The sequence below is a fragment of the Struthio camelus genome, chromosome 14, assembly GCF_040807025.1.
Source record: "Struthio camelus isolate bStrCam1 chromosome 14, bStrCam1.hap1, whole genome shotgun sequence".
Lineage (NCBI taxonomy): Eukaryota > Metazoa > Chordata > Aves > Struthioniformes > Struthionidae > Struthio > Struthio camelus.
The window spans coordinates 20,707,879-20,735,435 of NC_090955.1; the positions used below are offsets into that span (position 1 = coordinate 20,707,879).

General features: G+C 37.4%; 1 long non-coding RNA gene across 1 annotated transcript in view; it reads left to right on the plus strand.

The window, feature by feature from the left end:
- LOC104152687 (uncharacterized) overlaps positions 1–27,557 on the plus strand; it is a 162,930-nt gene that overhangs the window by 27,039 nt on the left and 108,334 nt on the right. The window contains exons 2-4 of the long non-coding RNA XR_011144049.1: positions 11,435–11,580; positions 12,934–13,203; positions 25,044–25,132. This is a non-coding gene — a long non-coding RNA (uncharacterized lncRNA). The remainder of the gene's footprint in view (positions 1–11,434; positions 11,581–12,933; positions 13,204–25,043; positions 25,133–27,557) is intronic.

A 27,557-nucleotide genomic window follows, 5' to 3' on the forward strand; every position in this document is an offset into this window, starting at 1 on the left:
CCAGCTCATGCTTATCCATTGCCTGATTAATGACATTAAGCTTCACTTCTGCAGCAATTTCACACTCTGTCCCCTTTGCTGTGATTTTGACATTTATTTGCAAATAGGCTTGATTTTTCCCTTTGGAAAAACATTGAAAGTTAATAATGGTTATAAATTTCCCTGTTGCACCCAGTTGCAATGGTTTCTGTGTGCTTATTCTCCTTTGACCTCTTCCAGACAAACACATTTTTCTGCAGACAAAACCAGACCTGGTTTAAGCTAGTGCTGTAGCATTGCTATGAGAAGTTCCTAACTCCCACTAAATGTATTTGTTCCAAAACAGTATTTAAGTAACGTTTGGAGTATCTGGGGTTTCATACCTGTGGAAGGTAGAATATGTGTTTTCCATGTAGACAGAATTAAATGGAATATTAACAGATTATCCTTTGCTATGTATAGTGCTGCAGATGAAAACTGAGACTGGGAAGCTGCTGGGCTGTAAGACCTGAAAGAGCTGGAATTCTGAAGAGGAGGAGTGCAGAGGATGTGACTCTATTGCGTCATGCTAATTATCTCCCCATTTCTTCTGAAGTTATAAACTCTTATACTGGTAGGCAAACAAGAGATACAACAGGTACAGATACATACTAATGTATCTGTAACAGGTACAACAACAGATACATACTAATGTATCTACCAACAAGTTGACAGGGACAGAGGTTTATTTGAAAGAAAAATTTTATGAAGTACTCATAGGACTCTGCATCATATAAAACTTGACAGCATTTCCAAACCTGTTGTTATAAACTTCCAGCTCAGATTACTTTTACAGGCTTGGCTCAGAGCCAACCTTTCAAACAGAATTTGATAGGCTTTCAAATGAACCAGATCGGTGAGGATTGTGGTTTATGATACAGAGTGTCATTGATTCACACCACCTTAAGTTTTAACTTGGGGAAACTGAGCAGTAGGTTGATACTAGTACAAGTGGCTGTCTGTATTGGTTTTAAATTATTTTTAACACTCTCTATTTTAATTTAACACTAGGTATTAAGTGGCCACATGACCACTATGCTTGTTTTAAATTCTGCAAATTATTAGATTTCACAGTACTACAAGCAATTCTGAGATTACATTTTTAATGTAACTTGCAATAGTTTCACCCGTATCCTCAAATAATGATCAAATAAACTAATCTGCCCATGTGTACGAGTAAATTTGTTTTGAAATTCATGTTGGTATGTGATATGTCAAAAGCAGTGGCATATGAGAGATGACTAAAAATGTTCTTGTGTCAGGGTTGTTTTGCAGTTAGTCATTCTAACATTAGACGTTCTTCACTTTGAAACTTTTATGCTTTTCTTACATTGCTGTTGATACAGAAGTTCAACAAAGCACCTGTCTTCTCATGTAAATCCCTTTGCTGTTTCATCCCTCTCTCTCTTTTGTATCTGCAGCCCACCTGGGCAAGAGGCAGAAAGAATAACTTTGATCTACACATGTGCTGATTACCTGGCTCATGCTTAGGCCATCCAAAGCTAGGAACTTCTGACCACATTCTGCAGCCTTTCTCTGAGTGAAGACACTAATTTGAATTTCTTCTCTACCTAAACCCTAGCTTTCATTAAACTTGTAAGTAAGAACTAAATACGTGAGATTTTTATCTCTGACTGAAGCTCATTAGTGAGCTCAAATTTATTAGAGGAACAGAATGGATAGGTAGACATTGCAGCTGCATAAAAGGTCAGACACAAATAAGGGAAAACTCAGACCGTGGGTTCTATAGATGTTAAAACATGGCATTAAGTCCTAACTAAGTAAATAAAGCTAGTGCCTTGTTACTGTAATTCCAGATGTATCTGGCTTCTGAATGTGCTTGCCTCCAGATTTTGTGCTTTACCTCTTAATCTGCTTCATGGGGGATTTTCAGGATTCTTTTACTCCTTCACTGGCATCGTATATACTGAGTATATCTGTTTCATGTTTTGGGGAATTTGTGCCCAAGGCTATTGTCTAAATAGCCTTTCTTGCAGCCAAAATATCATATTCGGCTTGTATTTAAAACTCAACTGAAACAGGATTGTCATTTAGAAGGTGAAGGTGCACTCTGAGCTTCCCCTGTAAGAATTAATGCAATCTGCTAATCCGTGAAAACTGCAAATGATCTTGTCTTTACTAGAATTTTACTTGATGTTAATGAACTTTCAGCTAACAAATTGATTAAACTTCAAAGAACGGGGATAGAGAGCTCAGTGAAGTAACAAGTGCATCATAACTATTTTGTTATAAAACCCTAACGGAAAACAGCTCTCTGGGTCATCAGAGTCAGGCAGGCGAGATCAAGTGCCGTCTCACTTTACCAGGGCTGACCTCGCCACATTTACTTCACGGTGGAACCTTAGCTGCTTCCAGCAACAGCATGAAATCCTTGGAATGCTTGTTGACATATGTTTCAACCCTAGTGTGCATCTATTCTTCGATTTTAGATTTGATTTTAGATTCTGGCCGCTTTGTTGCGGTAATATTCATCACTCGTTGTTTGAAATGAATCATCTGAGTAGTACCTGAGAGGAGGCACTTGATTCCATTAGTTAGGCAGGACTCAGTGAAGAAGGCAGCATATTAACTTGGAATAGAGCAGTTGTCATAGGCACAGATTATGGATGCTATAGCTAACGCAAGTTGTTCATTTGTTCTTTGTATCTGTATGGACAATATTTGGGTGTAAACATATGATGCATAAGCTTGGCTTCAAAAATTCACTGATTCAAACAGTGGCTATTCCTAACAGAGCGCAATAAACGTGAAACAACTTGCCTATGAAGTGAAAATACTGTGTTCCCACAGGACTGGGCAGGTAAGCCTGTGCTCCCTAGGATTCAAATCAAATAGAACATGTGTTGCACAGCAAAAGCAGAAGTGATGTGACTTAGAAAAATTCTAGACATTCACATGGGCTGTGCTTGTTTAGTTTCATGTATGTGCTAAGGCATAGCTGAAGCAGGAGAAATCTGTCTGTCACATTCGTGCAGCTTCTATGAAGCTACAACTGCTTCTCCATGAAGATGGTTGGAATGTTCCACTCACGTCTCCTTTTCCTCAGTTGCTCTGGCTGAGGGAAAGCGAAATAGGCATGAAAACAAACTCATGTAGTGGGTGGAGCAGGGGTTGTGCAGTGACGTTCAAACAATATGGACTCTGACTGACTTCGTCTTTTCCCATTTGTCCTGGGATATGACTTTGGATGAGTCATGGCTCTGTCTCAGATTCTTTAACTGTTAAGTGATACTTGCATCCTTTGTAGTGTGCGTTGATATCAAAGGAGTGATGAAAGTGCTACATAAGTGTGGAATGTTTAATATAGGACCTAAAGATATTGCTGTAGTAGGGCAATCTTTCTGTTGCTGCCTATGTGGCCAACTGACTATAGGTATCCCATATACTCTGCCTTGCCCTTATGCAAGGGGAACATCAGGCTGTTTTGCCTCTTCAGGATCACTCTAGTTGTGTAATATTGGATGAAGGAGTATATACCACCATGTCCATGGTTTGGTTTTGGATTGAGCAGTTGTGGCTGTAGTATTCTCTTGGGTAACTGGGGAATAAAATAGAAAACATAGCCAGAATGAAAAGAATGTTCCCTTTCACTGACTAAGCTATAATTAAGTTATTTTCTTGTCAGTTTTAGAGTGCTAGGTTCTGAGGAACAGTCCATTTTCTACTGAAAAATAGAATCCCTATTACAATGTGGATATGCAAAACACGTCTGGAAAACTTTCTGTTTAGTTGCAAGCCATTATCTTATCTGTGTATTTGAATGATCAGTTTATTTCAGCTGTAGCCCAAGCACATTCACAGCAGAAAGTTAGTTTAAAGTTCCTAAGGATAGTGTTAGAAATGACCCAGCCTTCAAGCTCTGTGGTGTGGACAAATTTCCCTGGAAATCTGAAAATAGCCTTCGTGATAAAACACTTGAGAAAGTTCTGATATCACCATGAGACAACATGATTTTGGTCTTGTAGATTCTGTATCTTTGACAGGCGCATCTTATGATAAAGAGCGAAATGAGTTGTATTTTATAAATATGTTGAGCGTCTCTTTATGCTTCCAGCAGATGATTAACCCTGGAACTGCATAAAAGAAAGTTGTCAGAGAAACTGAGAAGGAAGATAAAACAACCTAGATAAACATCTTGGGCTTCAAGCCCTGAAAACGGCTGTGTTTTATCATTAGCGTTGGAAATGTCTGAAAAAAGATGAAAGGGAGTACTGATGTTTTAAAGGTCCTTGGGGTCTGGTATAAGGGAAGGGGTGTTGTGCTGAAGTGCAAAGATTATGCATAATCTTCTAGCCCTAAGAGTCCCAGACATAGAGTCTACTAGAGGCAGAAAAGTCTGTCCGTCCCCTTTTCCCCCTCACCTACGTCCCAGTGGATGGTAACAGTCAACTAGACTGAGATATTACACCCTAGTCTCTTAATACCAGCTTTTGCAAGTTGGAATTGGGAATGTAATATCTTATTTGCATTTTGTGCTTTGTACAGTAGGAGAACCATATAGATGTTGGTTGGAAGGAGGTCATCTAGCCCAGCCTTCCACTCAAAAGTGGGACTAATGCCAGTCCTCACTCTGATCAGTCATGGCTGAGTCTTTGAAAGCTTCCACGGATAAACCTTTTTCCACTTCTCTGCTCCAGTGTTGCACTACCCTTCTAGTGTGAACTCTCAGAAGTAGGCAAATGTTCAGTCCCTTAACAGAAGTGAATATGATACAAAAGACTAAAAAGGGTTATTCTGCATTCTGTGAAGGCATGTTGGAAAAAAGAGAGGAATCATAAGTAGATAGCCTGGAATTGGTTTATTTTGAACATTTTTTTAATATTATAGAACAAATATATTGCAGTAGTGTATATATTTAACAGGACTTGCACACTTTACCATATGAATAAGATTTAGTAAGGGAGTGTCATTACAAATTCTGTTCAAAAAACATAGTATTATTAATAGTATTAAGTTTAAATATGAAAAGCTGAACTTTAGCCATTGGAATGAAGTAGCCTAACAATTTGAGTACTAACTCAGAGGCAGTGTTGCAGCCATTCATTATAGTTATCTCTTTATCACATTCATGTGAGAGAGCTTGGACTCACAGTTGTAAGTAAAAGCAAAAACATCAAATAGTACTGTTACTATTGTGGCATTTGGAAACTGATCCTGCTGTTCGTATTTAGTTCAAAACCTTGTAATGTCAGCACGGGATAACTTTTTTTTTTTCAAAGACTGCGATAAGCCAAATTCGACATGTTTCAATTGAAGTAGACTATTTTCTTTTGAAAGTAGTGAACAGTTGGTGCAAAATAATTTCCTCGTAAAATGCTGAATGAACTTTAACAAAGATCATGACTTCTTAAGTCTAAGAAAATTTTGAAATCCAACAACAAAATTATTCTTTCACTTAAACAAATTATTGTTGTCAAGACAGATATTTTTTGCTGGTGGTGGGGCAGTAAGTCCCTGCTACGCTGAAAAGCAAAGAAATTTTAGTAAATTTAAATCAGATGGGGAAGGAAGAGAGAGAGAGATGGAAGAGGGAGATGGAAAGAGAAAATATTTGTGTATACAGTTGATTGTCTTGTTTATGGAGTTAAGTATTCAAATATGGTGCTGAAAAGCATACTTTCACCATGAACTCACCATTTTGAACAACATTTTAAATCTCTGCATAGCTTAATGGTAGTTGTGAGCCAGGAAACATTATTGTGAACTTGCATATCCTGTTGGTCTGTGTGACTGAGTGACTCACAAACAAGCCAATCTTGAAAAACTGAACAAAATTTATGATTGTCATTAATTTCTTTTGCATCTTTTGGCTCGTTTTACATTTTCCACATGGATCAGTTAGGGTTATGCAATGTAGGGACTGAAGCTCTGGAGCAAAAGCAAATAATCTTGCTTTCAGATCCTTCAACCTTTCTGTTGTTAAGGAACACCATTCAAAACTAGAAGATCACATCTATAGTTAATGACAAATAAAATAATCACAATACACTTTTCTAACACAATTAAAATTACTATTTTGGAAATCCACTATAGTGGGAATCCATTTTCCATACATATACATAGATACACACAGTCAATGTGTTCAATTTCCTGCAATAGAGATAAGATCAACTTCTTTTCAGACTGAGCAGAAAGACATTAAAAAAAAAAAATCCATTTCCCAAACTTTACTTGAGAGCATTGTAGAAGTATCTGGAAGGAGAATTTGTTGAACTCCTGAAACTTCATCTAATTTTTTTTTCTAATCTGCAACTATTCAATTCAGAACTGCCAGCACGCTTTCCCTTCATAGTTTCAGAGGATGTAAACAACTTTTTTTTTTCTCCCCACCCATATAAAGAGTTTGCAGTTACTTTGCTTTTGCTAAGAATTGTTCCAGCATGCAGGCAGAAAGTGATTTGCATCTTTGCTTTTGAGCTTCTAACTGTTGGCTCCTTTGGAAACGTATTTCCAGAAATGCTATATTTGATTTCAGAATTTACCACTTTATTTCTCCATTTCTAACGTGCAACAACTGAATGTTGGCTTTGCGTTAGTATGATTGGCAATATAAATATTATGTATACTCTTGCCTTCATAGTTTTTAATAAAACGTTGGTAATTCTCCATGAATTTTTAACAGTACTTGCTGATTGTTGGAGGACATGTTGCTTGTCCCTGTGGATCAACATGACCTCGCCAGTGAAAGGACCTTGATATATTCTTAGCAGATCTATAAGCAAGAATATTTCTGAAACTATCAGTAATCCAACAGGCCATCTGAGGATTTTTGTCTCTTTGCTGGAGCTGAAAGGTGAGGGCTGTTTCACAATAAAAACAGATACTTCAGTGTTTTTCAGTGTGTGAAACATGGAACCTCTTCTAGCCATGAAGCCATCAATAAGATCATTTAAGAGTGGTTATAGGCAACCATCTAGTGCTTAACTTTTTTTTAATTTTTTTTTTGACACTAGAGGATATTTTGTGCACTGGAAAAACAATTTGGAGGAACATGTAATTTTGAGAAAGGACTTTTGACAAGCAAATTAAATGGGCGTTGTATGTTTGGGGAAGTTTTTGAGGTTTGGTTACTGTGCTTTGCTAAGGGAAAAAGGAAGATTCTGTTTAAGATAAAGTAGTAGGAGCAGAGGAAATGATTTTAGTTCCTGAAGGGACCTGGAGAAGGTGAGACTTGAGTTTAGTTTTGTTGCCAGGTTGCCTCAGTAAGAGAAACTACATTGTTTTTGTTTTTCCAAATCAGATTGATATATATATATATATTTTTTTTAGGCAGGTGCACTATGTGTGGCTGTGGGTGTTTTGTTTTGTTTTTGGCTTCATGAAAAAATTTCTGAAAAGGTCAAACATTTTTCTATCCTTGGGCTGATAGGGGCCAATTGCATACCCTACATAGTTTGGAGGTCTTTGGAAATTTGTCAGGGGGGGGGAGGAGTGGACACACACAGAGACTTGAAAAGGATTAAACACTTGCAAAGTATTTCCAGAGAAGCCAGCTAACAGATATTTAATGTTCAGAGCTGATCCTTGCTTTCAATGAGATGTTAGTAAAATTTGAAAGCTGATGTGTTTTCTCGTGTTTTAATCACAAAGTAGTGAGAAGTCAGGCTTCTATCAACCTAATGTCGTTCTAAATATTGTGAAACTGCAACTTCTAGGGGAACCTAGAATAAAGAAGAGTATACTGATACTAACTGGGTAGAAGTGAAAATGCTGCCTTGAAGGAGGAGTATACTGCAGTGCAGGACTATGACACAAGTGTAATGTGTTGATCCAAGGAGGCTTGTAGTCACAAGTCACTTGATGGTCTTGTTTTTTAATTTTCTTGAGATGTAGTTAAGGGATAAATTTAATTTTCCTTTTCTAAAGGGTTCTGTTAAATTTATGCATGCACCCAAACAGAGAGTGGCAATATGACTGAAACTTATTTTCTGTGACATTGGAAGAGAATTTTAAAAATATAGCTCATATGCAAATACTGTAGAAATTGGCCTTCACCAAGTTCTAAAAGCAGAGTTGGATCATGCGAGATTACAGGTGACTTACTCTGTGAAGAAGACAGCATAAAAAATACTCTCCTGCAACTTCCATTTGTTTTTTCCACTACTTTGCTTTTAGTGCTTCTCAAAAGCAGTGAAGCTTTAGGGAAGACTTTTTTTTTAGTTATATTGTATTTACCCTTCCTTTTTTTTTCTCAATCCTTTTCTCATCATGAACATGCTCAACTAAACATTTTCTTAGATTATGAACCAGACTTGCAGTCAGAACCATTCTTCCAGTTTCTTTTTATATTTTTTCCTATACTATCAAATTTTTCTTACTTAAATTTCTTCCCAAGTTCAATGCACAGAATAAAAAGCAAATGAATTTATGGTAACAAGTAAAAACAGCAACAACAAAAAACCCAGTACATCATACAGAGATATTGACTTCATTGCATTTTCACATTTGCCCTTTTTTCATTCAGATACGTACCATCTGTGAAAAGGCAAAGCAATCACAATCTGTGAAAATGGTGGGGGTTTTTTATTTTTTATTTTTAGCAGTATGCTTTACTATGCTGTTGCAGAGGTGTAGGTTGCATATAATTTATGGAGTTGTTTTGTGTATTCAAAGCCCCTCTGCTTGAGATACTTTCCCTCCTTCCCCCAGCCCTGAACGCATGCACGCGCGCACAGTTGTCCACCTCATCTGTTCAGAGCTCCAAACTAAACTCTGCCAGAAGTAGAAACAGAGGGAGGTCACAGTTTCCTGGCTTTTAAAAATCAGGTTTGGAGTTTGTAAGGACAAAAAAATCTACCTTTAAAATGTACTTCTGTCTCTAAATCCTACAGAGATTGGACTAAATAATTTTAAGAATGATTTTGATACTGCTTTTGTCAGTAGTATAAAGTAAAGAAGTCGGCTTTTGGAAAACAGTATTATATGCAAATTAAGTTTCAAAACACGTCTCAAGAATTTCCATATTTTTAGATAACCTGGGTAGGTAACCTGGCGAATGCTGCTTGGCATTTGGAAAATGCCGTGTAAGACAGGCCTGCCTGAGGTTTCCTTTTTACATGTAAAATAGCATGTCAGCGCTGATTCTTTTAGATGCGCTCATTTTTCCTTTTAGGAAGTCAGAAGAATTGCAGTTGTTCGTCACACTTTGGAAATTGTAGGTCTTAAGTTTCCTTTTCCTTTTGCATCTGTTTGTCCTTTTGTTTATTCGTATTCTTTAGAGGCTGACGTGACAAACTAATAGGCCCAAATAGTTTTATAGTAAGCGTGGTGGTGGTGGCTGTCTGTTAAAGTACGGAATAGCAATGATGTTTGCTCCACAGAATTGCACTGCCAGTTAGTTAGTCAACATTTTTAAAATGCTTTCTAGATGAAGTAGGATTTTTTTTTTTTAGCTGAAACTTGGTGTATATTTTTGAATGATGGTTGTTCTTCCCCAAATTAATTATAGGTTCATAATTGTAATATTAATCACAGCATGGGGATTTTTAAAAAGTAATTAAAGGCACCTGAGAGTTCTAATTTGAAAGCAGAGATTGAGATGATGTGTAGTCGCTGTTCATTTTTTTATACCTCATTTCCAGTTGGAGAAATCTATATTATAGATTCAGTGATTCAGGGCAGGCCTATCTTTTGAATGTTTTTGCTACATGTGCTACTTTTTTTTTTTTTTTTTTTTTTTTAAGATTGCTTCAGTAGTAGTTAATAAGGACTTCCATGTGATGTGGAAAGGGATAAAGAAGAGAAGGTGCAAGTAATGTATGTTTCAACATTTTCTTGTACAATTGTTGCTTTATTATGCTGAAAACTTTTCTGTATGAAATATGAGTTAGATGCTATGTTTGCACAGCTGGGCTTAAGACTATGGAAGATGGTTCTTTTTCTGGAAGATATTTAAAAACAGATGTAATGGGGATGTACGTCATAGGTCTGCTCTAATCATATGACAGCATGGTCGTCTCACTTGATTTTCTGTGAGGGGAAAAAAGTTGATTCCATTTGTCATTGTACAGAATAAGGTACTAAACAAATAACAAAGTGATATAAATTAGACAGTTTTAAGACCAGTAGGTTTTACTTTGTTTCCATATAGTCCCAGTGGCTAAGAATTAACTCTAAATAGCTCAAATATCCAAATGGGAGTTAAACACCATTTTAAATCCAACTTTTTAACAGAAGGTGAGACGTGAACAGGCTGCTGCTAGGCCTTAAAGTTTTGACAGCAGCATTTACTTGCAGACAAAGAAATATAGTTTCATCTCTAAGATAGTATCTTTCCCGCCAGCACTGGAACTGTAACTGCCATAGTATTTTAACATCTTTTGACTTGAGTCAGTGCAGGTGGCACTGGTTTTTCCCTCTTAGAAGGGAATCACAGAATCGTTTAGGTTGGAAGGGACCTCTGGAGATCATCTAGTCCAACCTCCCTGTTCAAGCACGGTCACCTAGAGCATATTGCCCAGGATCACATCCAGACGAGTTTTGAATATTGATGGGATTTCATCGAATAAATAATCGTTCTTCATTTATAAAATAACTTGATAAGTAAGACTTATTTTCTTGATAAGAAGAGGAATCATATGGGGAAACACTTGGTTCTCAGTTCCAAGTCCCTGTCTAGCCAGCGCTATGATTGAAATCTCTTTCTAATAACCCAAACTTGCACATTGCCTCTACATTTGAAAAAAACCTATGGGCTGTGGTGATAATCCTAACACACTTTTATTTCCAATCCTATGAAGGATGGCTTGGTTTTGATACTGAAGAACAGATTTCTGACACTTCCCACAATTCAGCCTCTGGAAGAGTAGGATAGAACTAAGCTGACGTTTCCAGTTGTTGCTACTAGTTTTTAAGAGTAATTCTACGTCATTCTTGTCTAAATATCTTTGTCTGAAATCCTGAATCAAACTGCCTGAATGCACAAAACTGCAGTTTTAGGAGGAGGGAAAAGAGGACTAGGAACGAAGTGTAGCACCAAATTATACACCTCTTATTTTCTGAACAAAAAGGTTGTCTCCTCTTTTATACTAAGAGCTGTATGCATAATGCATGTGCAGTTTAGCAAGTGTCCAATCCTTTTGATACCTTCACTCGAGAGTGTACTGAATTATTCCCTATCCAGTGGCTTTTCTTAGAGTGCTCTGTGCCTTTTCTAATACCCAGTAATGATGCATGCTTGTTAGGGCTGCAGTCAGTGTTGCACAGGTGTAACTGAGAGCAAAATAAATTCAGTGCGATAAGCCAGTAGCTGGAGGATGAATAACAACATGGCCAGACTCGTTCTATTGTTCCAGAAGTATGAAAGTACAAACGTTAAACTCGTGAACTGCTTTAAGTTGTGATATTTATTTATTTCCCTGCTTGTTTCTCTGTTTTGTACGTGCTTTTATTTCAGCCCATCTAATCTTTCTATTTGCGGGAGCTGAAAGAAAGACTGCGTGCACGTTTGAGCACCTGTGAAGCGCATGCTGCAATGACACCAGAGAAAACTTTTACAAGTGTAAATAACCTTCAAGATTTATTTTGTAGTGACTTGTTAAAGTAAGGTTTGTTTTTTAGAAGCTTTTGGAGATTGTCATGTGTGGGCTTTTTGTTTGTTTAAGATTTAAGTTAAGAAAGAGTTGTTTATACTCACTTTTCTGGGGGAAAAGAGGAGACATCGTGTAATACTGGATGCCTAAAAGGGAGATTTCCAGTTGCTTCGAGGTTGCTGCTCGGTGGTAAATTCGTTTTCCATGAAAGCTTTTGAAGTTTTTTGAAATTATAAGATGTATTATATTTTATAAAATGCACTGGTTGGTATTTACAGCTCATTGGGAAGCCCAATTCTTAGATTCTTTCTAGAACATAAGTTTGTTTATATTCTGATTTCAACTTCGGTATTAAAATGAATTTATTTTGTTGGCTTGATATTGATTTGGGGTTTGAATTCAGAGCTTTTGTGTTAGTTTAATCTGTTGCTAATAGTAATCTACGCTTTTATATCTGTCAATCCTGTTTTGATAGTTTTACATATTTTTGTTATAGCTGACCAATAATACTTCCGGTGTTCAGTTTAGTAAGTCAGATTGTCCTCTGGAGTTGGTAGTAAAATATCTTCCATCAAAACTTTAAGGAAAAGATTTATTTTTTTCTTTAAAGCAAAGACAGACCTGAGTCTGAAACTATCTCTGTACTCAGATTTACTCCCTCCCTTCTCACCTTTTAGGTGTCACTCAGATACAGAACACCGAATTTATTCGAAACCGAACAAAAAGGCTTGGTTACGTTGTATGTGAAATTCCGACCTATAGTAATGGGGATGAGAGACGGAGCAGTTAATAAGAGGGGTTTTAACGTAGGGCTGACTGTGTTGATCCCAGAATATGGGCTTTTCCTGCGTGTTTTGCTTGCAGTTGGCCTGCAAATGAGTTCTTTTAGTATGGTGAGATATTCCAAAAAAAAGTGTTAGTTTAAGGCACTGTAATCTGAATGTACATATTTGTAGCTGAAACCTGTTATGAAGAAGAAGAATATTTAAAGAATTATGTCCCATTATGCTTTAGTTCATTTTATTTTCAACACAGATTTCACACTTTGAGTCTAAAGAGATGTAGCTTGAAAGTTGAAATTTTGATGAAAGGACAAACTTTTCGTGAAAAATTTTGAGCAGAAGTAAGTTATACTTTTTTGTTTTGACTAGTTGCTTTTTATATGGAGACATAAGTGCATTGCATTAGATGTTTAATTCTATACAGTAATTTATTTAAAAACTTTCTGCTGAGGGTTTCTTAGGGGATTATGTGTGGAAGAAAAGTATAGTCAATGGTATGACGTATATTTGCCAGTATAGTAAGCAGCTGGGGACAAGAAAGCCAGGAATGTGACAATAGTATGTGGATCCTTTTGTCTCAGGTCGCAATCTGTGAAATCCCCACAGAGTCAGTTTTCCTTTGGACATGGAGCATTAGTCCTCAAACAAAGCACAGTTTCGCCTAAAGCACACCTACCACCTAGAATGGATATGAAGATATTGGAGCTCTGAAGCTGTCAAGAAAGGCCAACAGGACATGCCCTGGTCCCTTATGATAGTCACGAAGCAAGGCAGAATGGTGGGATGCTTCCCTCATTTCACCAGAAAAGAGGATACTTCAACTAGTAGCTGCTGGTGCACAGAGGATAAGAGTAAGTGAAGCCCTCTGCTGCTTTTCATTCTTTAAAATGCTGTGAACTGCCAAAGATGCTAATGTAGAAGATCAGGCAACAAAAGCTGTTAAATTCTACAGATGCAGAAGAAAGATGCTAAATGTTATTGGTCTATCCTGCCTTGATCCTAGGTTGCTCGTTGCAGAATTCTTGCTACTAATAGCTTATTTAGAAGATATTTGTGATTGCAATCTGACCTAGAGGTGTTTATGAAAACTTCAGGATTCTTCTGCCCCCTCCTCCTGCCCAAATACTTGACACATTGATGCTTTCTTGACAGTCTCAGCATGAAACAGATCTAGCCTCACAGGAGTAGTTGTAAGGGGAAAAATTGCCTGTAATGGTTGATGAAACCTGCTGTATTCAGTGTTTGGCCATACCTTTGGCAGGGGCCTTTTTGCCCCCTTAGTGTAGGGTCCTGACACTAGGTAGGTCTCAGGTACAGTGGGCCTGCCTTTGTCAGTGCAAATGGATGCTGAGTGCTTGCTTGTAGGTACCCGGAGGCAGAAACTCCCTCCACAGATCTTGAGGACAAGTTCCTTTTCTATACAATGCCTTGCCTGCCACTGCCCCACAGTGTTTCCTAATTGGCTTATTTGTCATCATCTTTAGGAGGAAAAAGCCACTGCGGGTGGATGTAAATAATTGTCAGCAGAAATGAATGAATTGGAGGTTCTCGTGACTGACTCTTAACTGCATTTTGTTCCATCAAAGCAAACTCTTCTTCATTTACTTTTTAAATGGTATCTGGATGTTTAACTTATTATTTTGTCAGCAATTTCTTCTAAGCTGTATATTCACATGAAGGTGCAGCAAAATATTACACACTGGATGGCTAAAGACTTTAATTTATTGACCAAATAGAACCAAAGGATTTGGAAGAAATTAGAAAAAGTATTTGGAAGGTCTCTGAAACTAATTTTTGTTCATCTTTATATGATCTATTGTTACTTGCATGTCTCAGCTGTTCTAGCTTAAGTGCTTTAAGACTCTGAACAGAAAAGAGCTATTATCTAACACGGCTCCTTTCCTGTTGGGGTTAGGTTATGTTCTTTGAGGGTAGAGACGGACCTTCCTTGTGATATGCTTCAGAGGAAAACCCTGTTTTAGAAATGTGAGAGCTATAGCATGGAGCTATCCATGCTTTCCCAAAACACAGCTTGTAGATTTAGCAGTCCTGCGCACTGCATTGTGATGCTTGATGTGTGGACTAGTCATTGATCAGAATTTCACAGTGGCTTAACAACCTGTCTCAGTTGAAATGAAGGTCTCTTTAGCTGGAGTTCTTTGAGGTAGACCCTACATATCTACGCTCCCAGTTAAGTTCATTGTTTCCTAATTATTAGTTTGGCTCTGAAAAAGCAATAGGAGGAAGCCTAGCAACCAGAACAAAACATCTCCCTTTGCATTTTCCATTATGACATTCCTGACAGAGGAGTAAATGAGTCTGTAAGCTCACATTTCTTAGGGCTTAGAAATGCTCAAAAGTGAGAGGAAAGGACTAACTGGTGCTCTTGCAGGCATGGCTATAAAATATCAGTAATACACCGTAAGGACGGTGACTGTGCAAGAAACATCTCAGGGAACCTCAGTGAAAGGCTGGTGTAAGCTGCAGCTGCGCTGTGGGGGGCGTACTTGCACAGTTCTCAAATCTTGCTTGCAATTTCATCTTGCATATACTGTACAGAAGATGTATAGAAGTGTACTAAAACAAAAGCTGATAAAATTTAAAATTGCTCTTCATTAGGTCGTAATTACCTCAAAGAAAAGCATGGATTCCAGCTATTCTTACAGACCTTGATGCAGGTTACTTTCAGATTTTTTTCCAGGGAGAGATTTGCCCTTTGTTTTGAAGCAGTTTTGTTGTAGAGGGAATGTGAATCACTTAAAGGTTTGGTTTTGGCAAATTTAGTATTTCTTGTAGAAGCGTTATCTTTGGCAGTATACTTTTAATGTAGTTAAGTAAGCTCCTCTTAGCAGTTTCTCATAAGTTTTTCAGGAATGAAAGTTGAATGCTAAGATACCACCTGGGGTTCATATTTCAAAATGTGAGTTCGGTTCTAGTCAGTGTGACTGAAGAAGATACTGAAATCTATTTGATAGGTTATATTTAAAATCCTTACTGGTTCTTACCTAATTTATTGAAGGTAGTATGTGAACAACTGCTGGGTAGAAATGTATTGCAGATTAGTACAGACACATATAAACCTTCTTCTAAAGGTGATTCAGGACTCTTTCTAGTAGAAATAAAAATTTACATGAGAGTAATATAAGAAGGGATATATAGCATCTGGCCTATATCTGGAAATTGTTCTCATCATTAATCAGATTGTCTTTGTTTTTCTTAACTTTTTTTTTTTCCTTCATAAACAATTAAGCTACCCAGGAGAATCTGTGGGAAATAACTCGAGTGGAAAATCTTTCTGCTTGGGTAGTACACTGACAAATGCATTATGCTCTTGAAAAAAAACAGCTCCAGAAATTGTTAGTGTGTTGATACCATTTTATACAAGTCTGTGCAGTATTTGTAGAATTCATCACTGATGTTTCTAATAGTTTGCTTGAAGAAGATGTTGGCATGAGTATAAAACCTATATAAATAATAGATACTTGTAAGTGATAAAAGGGGTCTTTAATAAGTGTTAGTGGGATTCAAGGAGACAGTATGCCTTTTGGTTGGCAGTTTAGGGGTCTCTCCAGAGATTTTATCCATTCTTCATCTTCTACTGTATGTGTTGTTTACTGTTTTGCTTCACAGCTGAGATGCCTAGTATTTTTTTCACAAAAAGTTGGCCTCATTCATGCACTACTACTTTTATTACTGCTAGCCCAGTGTGTGGCTTTGGGGCAGAGCTGGAAGTATTACTGGAGGCCATGTGTTTCTGAGCACAAAGGGAATTCAAGAAAAATCCTTTCTAAGAGCAGCTTTAGTTGAGCAGTGCACGCAGAAGGAGATTGCTGGAACGAACTGGCACTGCGTTCAGATTTTTTTTCTTCCCCTCCCTTTCCGCCAGTGTCTGTATTTCTCTGCAATTATGTTGGTAATTCTTTGCTCATGTGGCTGAAGGGAAATTAACAGATTGCTCTCACCTGAGTTTCCTCTGGGGGCAAAGTTTAGCAGGAGCTTCATAGCTGAATGCATTCCAAGAACAGAGTTCTTTGAAGTACAATAAAATAAGTTAATTTATACATAAGCTTAGCCTGGAACAGGGCTTATAATGTGTAGTAAATCTGAAGCAAAGTAGAAAAAATAACAACAAGAAAAAAGGCTACTAAATAAACAAGTCTTGTCATTTATCACTCACAGGTATGCGTTTGAACACTACTGTATGTAGTGTGCACCCTGGGCTGCATGCATCAAAACCTGAAATTCTCTCTTCAGCTCTTCTTTCCTTGTTTGCAACCTTATCCAACTATCTTTTGCCAGCAGTACTAATTTTGTATGTTTCGTATACAATGTTTTGTGTTGCAAAGGAATATTTGAATAAAAGGGGTAATACAATGTTAGTGTCCCTATAGAAGGGAAAAAAATAAGAGCATTTCTTTATGCCTGAGCAAAGTATCTGGACTTGGAACCCCTTAGCTGCTTTAAGTATCATTGAATATAGGTTCTCACTTGCAGATCAGAACAATCTGTAGACAACTGTGTTGTTACTGATAGTACCCAAGCTAATGTAAGGATGCCAACATGAGCTTCTGTCGCTGCAGTGACATTTTGAATATATTTCAGGAATAAAATTATGGTGTTTTCTGCTCAGGGAATTTATTAGAAAGTGAAGTGCTCGGTAATGAAGGACAGTACCTACCCGATCCAGAATGATTGTAAGCCGTAAGACTGTTTATAACAACGTGGTCCTTGCCCTCATTTAGGAAGCTGATAGCGATAAATCCCCTTCCTTCCTCCTGTCGCTGTGCTTTATGTCCCCCTGTTAAACTCAGCTATCAGCTTCCTTGCAGCACTGCAGTACCATTTTTTTCTTGACTATCGTGGCTTTATTAAGTACTAGTGTAGTGGAATAATCCAAACCCTTCATTCTTTGCTAAAAAGTATGTCCAAGTAATGAATCTGGTTTTTAGATGAGGCATTTAGCTCAACAGAACTTCTTGTGATTTCAGATGTTGCATATAAATCAAAATGTAAAAGAAATTCTGTCTTCACTTCCATTTGAATAAAACTGCCAGTTTTCCAGCACATGCTAGTTTTTAGTTAAGCCTCATAGTATCAGCTATCAGTAAAATGAGGGTTTCAGGAAGGTAAAGAAATCATCCCTTTATTAGCGTGATGATTTCTGTGGGACGCCAGGAAGGAGGAAGATCTAGCTCAGTCCAAAACTTGTGAGAAAGCTGAATTTCTCACCAGTTCATTTGCTGCTCCTCATTTTGAATTTTTAAGATGTAAGCTGCTGAAGATTGAATTTGAAACAAAAGTAATTATTGAATTTCTAGGAAGAAGCTGGCATGCTTTTTTTACTGCATTTTCAGAATAGAATTCCATAGCAAATTTCCACAGTATTTCCACAGCAGTGTATTTGGATAGAAATAATGTAATGCAGTCGTAACCTTTCCAAATAAGTCTATTTACTTGATTTCTTTTCTGTGTGGTTTGAGGGTCAGAAGTCTTGAATTTTAATGCTTCAGTTTCATACTTCTAAGCCTGCTTCTCACTCACACAGACAATTTTTTTTTTTCCACTCAGAATTTAACCTATTAAACAAGATAGTACTATGAGATTCCTGCCCCCCCTCCTTTCCACTTACTCGCTGTCTTCTAAGCTGAAAGCAGTTTCATGCAGGAAAATACACATGTTCTTGTTTCCCACATAGAAGTGGTGTTGCCGTTTAGTGGGAACTCTGTTCGATGAAAGATAAAAACACTGACTCGGTTATCTCTCAGTTGCTGTAGATTCAGAACCTGCCCATAGACAGTGACCACAGGTTACTTAGTCTTCTCTGTGTTGAAGTCCTCACATTTGAAATATATAAAATTAGCAATTTTCAGCTACTTTTGGATGCACAAATAAGCACTGATCAGCCAACAAACTGGGAACAGATTTTCAAGTAACTTAATGAAACTGTAGCATCTCAGCCCTCCTTCTGGTACAGTAGTCCAGGTCACATCCTTCTACGAACAGCCTAGTTGAATCTTCTTTGCTCGTTACATTTGTTCCTTCAAGAGCACGTGCTTGTCCTAACTCCCAATCTGTTTCTAGAGCAATGCTCTTTCCTTTAGTATAGTGTCTAAAATTTTGACCAATAGAAGGATCTTTTCAGACATGGTCTCCTACTATATATAAATGGAGGAAATAGCTTCAGAGAAATAAAACATCAAGCCAGTGATAAATATGAAAGAAAGGGAAATATAACAAGTTTTACTATATTTTTCTCTTCTTATTCTATTTCCCTTAACTTAAAGGGAACAAACAAAGGATATTCGCCAAATCCTTGTTGTTATCAAACAATCTGAATGTTAGGAACTAGTACTTTAAGAGATGAAATGTCTTCAAATATAGGAAACACAAATTATTCATGTAAGTTTAGGATTGTACACAGGTGTTCTTGGCCTACATAATTAGAGGAAGAAACTCCTCAACTTTGTATTAGGTACTTGCTTTTGATCAGAGGGACAGACTGAATCTCTTACTTGGCAGGTTTAGGGCCTACCTTGACTGAATAATTAAGTAGTTATATGTGGGACAGCTCTGGAGAGAGAATGTAAGACAGCCAACAGCTTGGTGGTCAGGGTGCTCATTCTGAATGGCAGAAACAGACTTTCAGGTCTTGGCTTTGATTTGTGCAGGCCAAGGACATAAACTTGGTGTTCTACATCCAAATGATTGTGCTAGCTCAGTCAGTTTTTTCTTCAGGCCAGAACCTGCAACCACCTTTCATAAAACCAACACTTACAGGGCCATAACAAGTTTGAGGCTCAGCAATTAACGTTTTCTAGTGAAGAAGTTTACTGCAAAATTTTTGATCGGCTCTAACAACAAACCAAATCTGCATAAATCTAGTGTGCAATAATAGGGATTTTAAGTGGTTAGGCATTTCAGATGCACAAGAAAGTATGGCTGAATAGCTAGCCCATTAAATGGCGATAGCATCAACCAGGTGGAACACAGTCTGTGTTGCTCCATTCCAGATAATTTAGCTCCCAAATAAATATGTTTTGGGGAGTAATATTTATAATATCTGCCAAGCACAAACAGTGCCTGAATAGAGCCTTTGTTTTGGAATAAAAATATTTCTGTGTGCTTGTGCTGAAATTTTCTGTTCAGCCCTTACTTTATCTGTTACAGAACGGGTATGTATTTGGAGAGTGAACTTCTGTTCTCCCTGGGCGATGCCTTGCTACAGTTTCTTTGCAAGTTTTTCTCTCTGGCAAACAGCAACATCATCATAACATAGGATCTTGAGGAAACAATGATTTAATAATCACATTTGCCAGATACTGGAGATGATAGAACTGTAATAAAGATAGATACGTTTTAGCATCAAATAATACATTCTGCTGGCTGTGTAGGTCTGTAAGATGAAAGTTAACTTGTGCTTTAAGGAATCTGCATTACAATGTTGTAGAATAAACAACAGTCAACCCATTAAGTAGGGAGGAACCGCAAAGGAAAATTGAGAAATTTGTTTAAAAGGAGAGAAGGGACAAGAAATGAGTAACAGCCTATGAGAGTCAAACACTGCTTTGATTGTGGAGAATATTTTAAAGGATCTAAATATTTTAGAAATGTGAGTGTCACTGACAGTCTTGAAGTATTTCTCAGTGTCTGTAAAAGCTTGTGCATGACCTAATATGTTCATGATCTAAAATCTACTGTCATAACTGTTGGTTAGTGTCGTTTCTGGTCTCAATGAGAAGCTACTGATGAGTCCTCATCTATATTATTAATATGTGAACTACAAATGCCAACCACAAAATATCTGAGGTTTTAACATTACCCAACCTGAAAAGGAAAGGTGAAAGGGAGTATTTTGTTTCTGAACAGCCTCTCTGTTTTGGGGAGATATACTTAACAAATATGTACTTTTGGAAATGTTGGTTTTAAAATGTATGTTTTTGATACAGGCATCACAGAACACTTAGATTATTTGGTGCTAATGCCTGTTGTGTATTTTTATAAATACTATGTGATTGTACAAAGTAAGATTAGAAGAAACCTTAAGAAATCTTCTAGTGCATGTTTCTGCACCACGGCAAGATCAACTCTGTTGCATCGTTCCCTCACTTACATGAGAGAGTGCCGAAGGAGACAGTGTCAGTTGCCTTACTAGCATAAAGCTAAGTCTTGTTCTGTTGAGAAAAGTAAACGAGAATTGGCCAGACTGTTTGTGCTCCAATTTATTCCTTTCCATATGGATTTCTGGGTAAGTTATCTCCCTTATTGTGAGGTCCTATCTTTTGGATGATTCTGGGAAATAATCTCAGAAAGCCTCATTCCTCTCTGTTTGATGGCCTATGATAATTCCAGGCCAGAAGAGTGTTGAGGCTCGCTTCCCCTGTGTTTCTCACCAAGCAACTTACAGCGCAAAGGGTGAAGCAAGATGCAATCTGTGTCCAATTTTTTTTTTCCCCCTTTAGCCTGCTTGCTCTCCCTGAACAAAGTATATCCTCTTAATACAAACCTAACTTCCAGTAAAGCTGACATATAGCTTTAGCTCTGAGTACTGGAAATAAACAAATAATAATTAGAAATTGGAGTGGTTTTAAGTTATGGCAAGGAAGGGACTTTTCTGCCTTTTTTTTATGGAGAATGAAAGGAATTAGGTCCATTTGCCATGCCATAATGACAGTGAAGAAAGGAGAGGGAGGGAGAATGATAGGTAGGAATGAAGAGGGAAATGACAGGAGGTAGAAAATGTATTTTTAGAGGCAGAGAAAATGAAGACTACGGGAAGCATCAAGGAATAGAAATATAATAATGTATTTATGTTGACTAATGCCTGATGATTCATGAAGCTTTCTGAGTGTTTACAACATGAAACTGTAGTTTTCCTGAAATAACCAATGTGCCCCCCTTAAAGAGTACAGAAAGAAAGAAACAAGGATAAAAGAAAAAAGATAAATTACAGCTTTCTGATAATCTGAGACAACAGATACGAGCTCAAATTCTCATTGCAGTGGGATGTCTGGCTTCAATGTCTGGCTTGCTTTGGCCATGGCAGTATCATTGTTAGCTCCTTCAAGTACAGGCTCTCTAAGCAGAGAGAGAGACAAAAGATGCCAGCGTGCTTTCAAATCTCATTCCTCAGAGCCAATGATTGGGGGGGGGGAAAAAAAATCTTTTGTGTGGCTAGTTAAGTTTATCGGTCTTGAACATAATGAGACTAAGATTAAGAATTAGTATGCATGGACAAGTAGAATTAAATTGCTTTCCGTGTTTAGTGCTCTGTGGGAATGCTCTGTCTTTGTGTGGCAGAGAGTCATTTGCAGTATATCTGTCTGTCTGGAGAATTACTAATGGGCGAGGTATTATATTTTAACGTAACACAATTTCACAATTACTCCCTCCGTAGATGAGCCCTGTGTACCTTCCCTGTATCTTCAGGTTGGCAGACGCTCAGTTCAGGTAGAGCTACTTCAGCAAGCATGCTAATTATCATGGCTTTGATATGGCAAGCTCTGCCTCTTCTGCTCCAAAGCCAGGCCTATGCTCCTGAGAGAAGGAGGTATTTTGGCTCCCTTTTGGTCACCTTTTATGGTTCTGCTGAAGTTAATTAGCTGTCGAGTACTGTTAATTTAGAAAGAGAAGAGACTGGGTTACATTGCTTTAGATAATAGAATTTATGTAACTGAAGATTTATTTTTAAATATTAATCTGTTATTTTAGTCTTTGTAGCTGAAAGCTTAAGTGAGAAAACAAATAAATCCGTAAGGAAGAGTTGTTGAGAAGTTTATTTCAAGGTAGGAAGAAATGATCTAACTTCGAGGACTATTTCTAGAAATAAGCATAAAAAGAAAATAATGAGCTGTCAGCAATAAAACAAAAACACAGCATACTCTCTGGAGAATTGTTGTGTGCTACTGCTGACTTGAATCAAACAGAGGAAATGAATAAAGCTTGCAAAAGTGGCATGCTTCCAGAACTGGAACTCTTACATATACTTTGTTCTGCTCAAGAGCTGGAACTAGGAACCAGTGGTTGTATACATCATTCATGTGTTTGCTGCAAGATTTGTTTTATGCAGATTTACAGTGAAGAGTCAGCCCATGTGCACAGAGAAGTTACTGTACTGAATTTTGTTCCTACAAAAAGTCAATAATGAAAAATTGGGCATATAAAGTGTCATGGACTAAAGCAGCAAGTTGGTATGGGAAAGTTACTGAAGGAAAAGGTTGGCGTCTTTTCCAGAGAAAACGAGATATGTTGTCATAAAAAAGACAAGGAGCTTTGCATCTTTTAGTTCTTTCTCTATGATGTAGGTTTACACATAAATTCAACAGTGGAGAAAGGAGTTTGAAGAAATAAGATTCAGGAAGGTTTCCCTGCAGATATTCACAAAAAGGGGGGAAAAAAAACAAAGCCAGGTGTAAGGAGTCTCTTAATGTAGATCTGGATGAATACTTAATTCACAGAGTATTTTCTTACTCGTGTCTCAACAAAACAAGATTTCCTCAGAAACGTCTGGCACTTTAGCATACTGTTTTAAAGTGACATTTTAAATTTAAACTTCAACAGCTTAAGAACTCAGAAAGGTAGAATATTACTCAAATGGCTCAAGTCCCATAAAAATCGGTGAGAAATAGGAACCTGACTTCACATATTCTCTGGAAAGATTACTTATAAAAACAGTTTACATAAAATATCTAATAGTATTTTAATAATGTAGAAAGCAAACTTAGCAGGCATTGGGTAAAATCTGGAAACAGTTCATTTGAGGACTAGAACTGATGCTTCTGTCCTCTGAGGAAAATGCCTGAATGTTGGGCTAGAGGAAGTAAGTTCCTTTTAGACATTTACTTCCCCCTCTGTTCCTGTTAATCTGTCACTTAGCACCATTTCAGTGAGATTTTCGCCTCTGGCTAATTCTTTAAAGAGCTGTTAGTCCTATGGAGACAAGAATCTGCTGGCATGCTGACAAAGTGGCAATTTATTAAAGGTAAGCATATGAAAACCCTCAGAATAAGGAGGAAATTGAGCTCAAGTCTCTGCCTCCAGAGTAAGCGTATGTTAGGAGAGGCTTGTGCACAGCCTACAAAATTAAAAGGAGCTCACTTCCACTGCACTGGGGTGGCGGAGGCTAACGCCTTCGTATGTATGAGCTGCACCTGAATATATCTTTTAGCTCAGATAGTGCCGAGAGCCTGGAGGATCATTTACTTAATTGTCCCCCACTGGGCTCAGTAGGCAGGTCATCTGTTTTTCCAGATTTATCTTGCTTTCCTGTTTAAAGTTATTGGCTCTCAACTTGATTTGAATTTTATAAGCACTTTGAAAAAGGCAGAATTGAATCTCTGCTGGTAACTGTACAGAAATACTAAGCAACGGCAGGACAACTGCCAAATAGGTTAACAATTATTATTTGTTGACAATTATTTCATGTATATATGAAATACAAGACAAACAAGGCATTTTGTAAGGTTCTTTTACAGATGTGATCATTTAAAAATGTTAATTAGCTTGTTACTATCAGATCTTAAAAGACTACTAAATAAGTATTCAGCAGGTGCTATGGATTCACTGCTGTCACTGTAACTCTTCAGTTAGTGCTAATTCAGTTTGTGCATTCATGAAATAGAAATCTGTGCAATTGAATTAGGAGAAGTAGTCGTCATATGTATGTTGTTTTAATGTGCGATCAGAACTTTTCAGCTTCTAGGAGCAGAAGCATCACTTCCAAAATAGAGGGGGTGGGGACGCTTCAAAGAGCTTAAGAGCAACAACAAAAAAAAGGTCCTTCCAAGCTTAGCTAATAGGAGGCAAAACTGCCTTTGAGGAATCTCCTGCCTTGAGTCCTTGTCTGGTTCTGCCTGGGAGCCGATATTGTAATTCATGCTATCTTAGCTGCATTAGGTAAAACACAGGTGTTTTGTATAAGCTCTGTGCTTACTTATCTTGTAATGGTGTTCAGCTGATACTGAGGGTTCTTTCAGCTGAAGGGAGCAGCTGATCCAGTGAAATCATAGGAAGAAGACATATAAATTGGTAGGACCTGCTATATGCCAGATATCAGTGTAGAATAAGCAGATTCTTCAGTGTCAGTTAGTTTTGGATAAGAGAAGTAGGATCACTTTTTATCTCTCAAGAGCATCCATGAAGAATAGATACTGCTGGTCAAAGGAGAAATGTGTATACAATCTGTGTTCCTTGAAGAATGGTAGAAACCAAACAGCACCATTGCTGCAGGAGTTGGCTAGGTAGCTGCCTATTAATCAACAAGGTTATTACAACTAATTATTTTGCACCAGAGGTTATTGTAAAACTGTGACAAAAAGGATCCTGTAATTTTTAGTCATGGTAGTTAAAGCATCAGTAATTTTAAAATGCCCTTTACTTGAATCTATTGAAAATTTATTTAATTCTAGTAAGCATTACAATACTGTTCACTTAGATATCTCCAATGATTGACTTTTAACGTAGCCAAATTATTCAATGTAATTACATTGAGAGTTGGCCTCAGGTACTGTTCAATCTTCGACAGAGTTGAGTACATAGCAAATGGACTTGTTACATGTAGGGAGTGCCCAGCAATGCCCAAGCTCTTTTTTTGTTAATTTTTTTTTTTTTTCCTTTTCACGTGCTTTCTACTCATGTGTGTTAATCTTATTAACAGTAATACATGCCTTAATATGCTTTACTTCATCTCTTACAGGTGGTTAATATATGAAGATCTTTGCCAGGAGGAACAAGAAAAGGAAGTTAAAGGTGCCGTGTTCTTGAGGAGATGGATACTGAAAGATGGTGAGCGTTTTCAAGATTCTTAAGTCACTTGAATTGCTGTATTGAGTAGCCGTTTACCAGTGTAAGATGGGAGTGCTAACCCTGATGTCACTTCCATTGTTTTTAGGGTACTTCTAGGACAATGTTGGTATGATATAAAACACATTTATATGCTGTAGATTACTGCCTACCATTACCATGGCGGTTGCAGTCTGGGGTTGTTAGGTTTAAACACCTCCACTTGTACGTGAAACACGTGCATCTGGGAAATCGGGCAGAACAATGACTTTTTTTTTGTTAGACTTTCCTGCCTATAAATTAATTCCTCAAATGTTTGGAGGAAAAAAAAAAAAAAGAAGCAGCATAAATAGAAGCAAAGAAATTTTGTTTTAAAACTCAGTCAAATGTTATTGAATAATTTTGCAGTGCTTATCCTGAATTCATGCAACGTCATCCATACTGGACATTCAAAAAACAGTTGTTTCTATCTGTGTACTGGGATTTCAGTTTACTTAAGTCAATTTTGTTGCTTTTGAGAGACAGCTTGTTCACAGACATGCAGGGCAGGGATTTGTTTATGGTTTCTTCATGTCGAGAGTCTGCCTGGATGCCCTGGATAACTGTCTAAAAAGTAACAGAGTAGGTAATGTTGCAGTTTCTCACCAACACTGGTAGAACTGGAATATATGTCCATGTCTACTTTTATATGCAAACGTATTTCACCAGTATTATGGTGGGGAATATAGATAAATATATAATATATTTTATTATATATATATAATATATATTATATATATAAATATATATTTTATATTATATATATATATTTTTTTTTTTTATTTCACACAGTATATATTTTACTGTGTGAAATGAATCTTCCGCTCTTTGTATTTTGAAGAATGTTTATAGGAATCCTGTGTTTCAGGCAGAAAATCTGAGATCAGCATGGATAAATACAGCTTATTACTGAGTTACAGCTTTTTGATTAGAGTTACTTAGAATGAGATATTTGGAGTAGCACATCTCAGTTGTCTTAGTACTACAAAAAGTCAGCTGCCGAAGTTATTTAAACAAAAATGTTTAAACAACACTTAATATTTTAACAAAAATTGAAACATAAAATACTCTACAGAGATTTGTTGAATTTGTGAATTCAACAAAGTCCAAGAATTACAAAAGAAATGAAGTTACTTGGGTTCTGAAACCAAGGAGTGGTTTCTTTATGCCCTCATAGATGTTGATCTCCTTACTGCTGGCATTAACAGGAAGTGCTTCTAATCTACATACCTCTGTTGATTTCTATCAGGAAATATTTTGAAATAGTCATTAGTGCATTTGGCTTCATGCCATCTTGCCTAATTTTCAGGATGAATTCAGCGGTCTGGCAAGGAAATGGAAATGAGGTCTAATAATATGTTGGCTTTAGTGTATGGAGGGGGAAACTGAGCAGGCATTGTCTAGCAAATAAAAGCTTTGGAACAAAAGGTAAGAATAAAACTATTTTTCATTTAAAGCAGTTTTTGAAAAATGACAAAGTTGCCAATAAACACATACTTGTAGCTGCTACTAGGAGGGGCACAGGGCACTGTAAATGACAGCTCTAAATGGCAGCTGAAATCTCACTAGACTAAGCATACCTTAGGAGAAAAGCCAGTAGATAAGCTTAATTCATTGAACCTTTCTTTTTGGCTTTGGAGCATGACGGTAATGAAGGAGAAGAGAACCTGAATCTCAAGGAAATGCGATATAAACAAGTTGGAAGTGTGTGAAAACACTGTTAGTCATCTAACATTATCTTGTAGAAACGAGGCATCGCTATTTATTAATCAAGTTCAGACTACAGACCTTCAGTAGGACTTAGACAGTGCTTATCTCCAAATACCAAGAACAGACTGTCTCCCTCTGAAACTTCAACCTGCTTAGAGCTCTGTCTGTACCCCCCGCCCCAAGAAGAAAACGTACCTCCGTGCAATGGCCCTGGTTCCATGAGGACGCAGGGAAAGCAGGCCGGTTCCCATCACCTTTTTCTGCAACCCTAACTTTGGCAAATAAATTAGATTTATAAACCTTTCTCTGAGCCTCTCCAGTTTGTCCCAAAGAACAGACCTATTTTCTATCTTCCCTCTTCCAGTTTTTAGTTGTAAAAGTTGTATTTCCTTTCAGACAGAACGACTTCATGGCATAATGAAGATAATAGCACGAATAGACATATACTGGCTAACATTCGTTTAACAGATGCAGATTAGAAGGAGCAAAGACCAAGTGACGTTGGTTTTTTGTATGGGCTTTCAGTAGGAGCTTATATAGTAAGCGTTGTTAGAGGGCTTGTCTCTGAGTTGCTGACCTGTGCTGAACCCAATGCTTCATGTTTTTACTGGATAAAAGATAGTGAGGTTACTGGTACTTACATTGCAATTGTATCTTTTTTTGCTATATAGATTTGCTC